This window comes from Sapajus apella, unplaced genomic scaffold, assembly GCF_009761245.1.
Source record: "Sapajus apella isolate SASKATOON/1434 unplaced genomic scaffold, GSC_monkey_1.0 scaffold139, whole genome shotgun sequence".
In the NCBI taxonomy this organism is placed as follows: Eukaryota; Metazoa; Chordata; class Mammalia; order Primates; family Cebidae; genus Sapajus; species Sapajus apella.
In genome coordinates, this window is record NW_022437079.1 from 1,323,645 (window position 1) to 1,328,153 (window position 4,509).

Below are 4,509 nucleotides of genomic sequence, written 5' to 3' on the forward strand. Positions count from 1 at the left end.
CTTTGATACGACCACTCCTTTGGCTTCCCCTGTATCCCAGCCAGATTTGGAATTGGTTTAGGGGTTAATTTTTCCTCCTTGCCCATTTAATTTTTGCAGAAAGAGAGTTATTGCTCTCAGGTGAAAGAAGATGAGCGTGAATTGTATGTTTCTAAAGGAATATCTCCTACTTCTGCAGGAAAATTTTTAAAAGTAATTTTGCTATTTTAATTGCATATATATTTTTCTTGACTCTGTTATTTAAGAATTATACCTTGAATAATTCCTAAAGGCATTTTGTGGGTTAGCAATACAGAGACAGTGTGAAGCCTAATTAGGATCTTGTCTTAAAATAAGGCTGAGTCCTGGCCCAGGGAAAGGAAGAGTGAATAAGATAGTACAGGGATTGCAAAGTCCCGGTAGAGGTCCATAACCCTTCCTTTGGAAGACGTCATTATGACACTCTTCCACACCAACTTAGATGCAACTTCAAAGGCATTTAAAGACTGATTTGTGAAGAGCTTGGAGGGGGTATCTGTTGTGCTCATCTCACTTTTCCATGGATTGGACTCCCACTGAATTCTGGAGGGTGTTTAGGTGACTTTCTTTTTCTTTTTTTTTTTTTTTTCCCTTAAAATGGAATTTCTCTCTCGTTGCCCAGGCTGGAGTGCAATGGCACAATCTTGGTTCACTGCAACCTCCACCTCCTGGGTTCAAGTGATTCTCCTGCCTTGGCCTCCTAAGTAGCTAGGATTATAGGCACCTGCCACCACGCCTGGTGAATATTTTAATATATTTTTTAGTAGAGATGGGGCTTTGCTTTGTTGGCCAGGCTGGTCTTGAACTCCTAACCTCAGGTGATCCACCTGTCTTGGCCTCCGAAAGTGCTGGGATTACAGTCACCACGCCCAGCCTAGGTGACTTGTTTTACAGAGTATTCCAATAAGCATCCTGCAGCAGTGACACATTAGAGAGTTTCTTTTTATTTTAGATTTGGGGATACATGTGCGGGTTTGTTATATAGGTAAACCAGTGTCACAGGGTTTATTGTACAGATTATTTCATCACCCAGGTACTAATTCTAGCACCCAATAATTATTTTTTTCTGCTCCTGTCCCTCCTTCCACCCTCAAGTAGGTCCCAGTGTCTGTGGTTCCCTTCTTTGTGTTCGTGTGTTCTCATCATTTAGCTTTCACTTATGAGTGAGAATATGTGGTATCTGATTTTCTATTTTTGCACTAGTTTACTAAGAATAATGGCCTCCAGTTTCATTCATGTTCCTGCAACAGACATCATCTCATTCTTTTTTTTTTTTTTTTTTTTTAAAAAAGACATTTATTCAGCATCACGATCAGACTATTACATTTAGCATTCAACAGCATGGGTGCAAAAAAAAAAAAAAGAAAAAAAAATCTACATTAAAACCCTTTGTTGGAATGCTTTACACTTTCCACAGAACAGAAACTAAAATAACCTGTTATACAATTAGTCACAAATACAGTCCTCCAGTTTTTTGCCCATACACATGAGTATTTGTCTAAATCATGTCTTCTTTGTAGCAGCTAGGCCCTGCCACCCCTGTGCTTGGCTGAGTTCACAAATCTGTTGTAACCTGTAGCTTCCCTGTCACTTCTCTGGCTCTCCTCTCCTGCCAAGCTTTGTTTCCTAATTAAAATCTTCTGCCACTGCCATAGCTACTGCTGCTACTGGAACCGCCATAGCCACCTTGGTTTCGTGGTTTGGCAGAGTATTGGCTGCCACCACCATAGGGGCCAGAGCTTCTGCCTCCAAAGTTTCCTCCCTTCATGGGTCCAAAATTTGAAGACTGATTGTTGTAACTGCCAAAATCATTGTAGCTTCCACCACCTCCAAAATTGCCTCCATCATTACCAAATCCATTATAGCCATCCCCACTGCCACCATATCCACCACCACCATGGCTGCCACCAAAGCCAACCACGACCACTGAAGTTTCCTCCACGACCAATGTTGTCATTCCCACCGAAACCACCCCCACGACCACCACCAAAATTTCCAGAACCACTTCGACCTCTTTGGCTGGATGAAGCACCAGCCATCTCTTGCTTTGACAGGGCTTTCCTAACTTCACAGTTGTGGCCATTCACAGTTTGGTATTTCTGAATGACAATCTTATCCACGGAGTCATGGTCATCAAAGGTTGCAAAGGCAAAGCCCCTTTTCTTGCCACTGCCTCTGTCAGTCATGATTTCAATCACTTCAAATTTTCCATACTGTTCAAAATAATCTCTCAGGTGATGTTCTTCAGTGTCTTCTTTAATGCCACCAACGAATATTTTTTTCAGTTAAGTGGGCACCCGGTCTTTGAGAATCTTCTCTTGAGACAGCTCTCTTTGGTTCCACAACTCTTCCATCCACTTTGTGTGGCCTTGCGTTCATGGCTGCATCCACTTCCTCCACAGTTGCATACGTGATGAACCCAAAGTCCCTGGAGCGCTTGGTGTTTGGATCTCTCATTACCACACAGTCTGTGAGCGTTCCCCATTGCTCAAAATGGCTCCTCAGGCTCTCATTGCTTGTTTCAAAGCTCAACCCTCCAATGAAGAGCTTCCTCAGCTGTTCTGTCTCTTTAGGAGACTCTGACTTAGACATGATCGCAGGGAGAAGAGAGACTTTAATGATGCTTCTTCGGCGGTGTCCACGGGCAGAAAGGCCATCTCATTCTTTTTGATGGCTGCATAGTATTCCATGGTGTATATGTGCCATATTTTCTTTATCCAGTCTGTCATTGGTGGGTGTTTAGGTTGAGTCACGTATTTGCTATTGTGAATAGTGCTGCAATGAGCATTCACATGCATGTGTCTTTATGGTAGAATGATTTATATTTCTCTGGGTGTATACCAATAATGGGATTGCTACATCAAATAGTAGCTCTGTTTTTTGCTCCTTGAAGAATTGCCATACTGCTTTCCACAATGGTTGAACTAATTTACACTCCTACCAACAGTGTATAAGCATTCCCTTTTCTCTGCAACCTCACCAGCATGTTAATATTTTTTGACTTTGTAATAATAGTCACTTGGCGTGAGATGGTATCTTGTTGTGGTTTTGATTTGCATTTCCACTTTAGAGAGTTTTTATGGACACCTCTTTGCCTTGTACTATTCATGGGATAAAGAGGGGAACTAGACATTATGATTTAGAACTTCAGAGGGTGTCCTACATGGACACTTGCACATTTTATGAACTGAAGCTCCCTGGTCCTCTTCCTGTTTCTCCCACGGTCCTCTTCATAAGAGCTCCACCATCTGATGACGTATCCTTCCTCAGAACACATTACTCCACTCCACCTCAGAGCAGTGATTCTTCCATGTTTTGGAGTTCTTTTTGCCCTAAGTTTTTGCTGGCTCCAAAGCAGGGACTGATGAGCTATGGACCCGTGGGTTGGGGTCATTAATGGGGTGGGTCCATGTGTGGCTGAGCTTCTCACAACCTAGAATACCCAGAGCGTTTTCATTATATGAGTGCCAATATTTTTGTTTGTAAAAATGAAGGAAAGCTGAAGTAGGGTTGCAAATGATCATATGTTGAAGTTTATGCTTTATAAATGAACAATTCCAAAATGAAAGTGTCCCATAACAAATCTGCTCTGAAGAATTAATTCACACTGTACTCTGGGTTTGATGATAGGCTACACATTTTATGCCCCACACTGAAAACATCTTCCCTGGGTTCTGTCACTGTAGCTCAGTGACTCTGTGTTTGCCCTCATCTGGAGATGACATCAAAACATGGGCCTTTGAGACCTCTGAGAATATAAGGCTGTGCCTAACGGTCCCTTGGGCTTCGACTATACTCTGGTCTCGCTTCTTGCATGATGATGGCCTCTGATTCCTTCTTGAAATGGCCAAGATGAAATAGTTCATCATCTCAAGTGTTAATTTTTCTCTAAAGACTACCCTAGTCTCCTGTAAGGAACTTGCATTTCTTATTAACAGTACTATGGCCTTGCGTCTTGTGAAACATTCATCCTGGTCTCCTTTCTGGGTCTGCCCTCAATCCAAGGAGACTTCATATTAATTGATAAAGCCTTGTCTAAACCATCTGGGATGGATGGTGCTATCCTCAGATAGTTTCTATGTAACTTCAAATTTCTTCTGAAAAGCAGAGGGATGTTTCAGTTTATCATACTACAAGTGACCATCTTAACAGTACTGACGTTTTCTTTCATCACAATGTATTCAGTGTTCTTCAGTTAGCTCTGAACAATATCATGGTGTCAGACAGGGTGGCTTGGGCATGTCCAATATCCCCATCTTCTCTTAAAATGTCCTGACCCTCATCATCACCACATACACTGTGGTTGGTATGATGGATCACTTTAGGAGTTTGGATCTTAAAATTGCTCTGTCACTTGAACAAATAGAAGTCCGATTTATGTTTCTCAAACTCTATGAGGGCAGATTCTCTGTACTGTAGTGTTTCATGGACTACATAGTGTTTCTATGTACATGTAGTGTGTGTTGGACTGTTAATTTGTTCTTTTTCTAA

General features: G+C 41.8%; 1 pseudogene; it reads right to left on the reverse strand.

Moving 5' to 3' along the window:
* Positions 1-1,640: 1,640 nt before the first annotated feature.
* On the reverse strand, positions 1,641-2,625 carry LOC116540338 (annotated as a pseudogene).
* Positions 2,626-4,509: the final 1,884 nt, after the last annotated feature.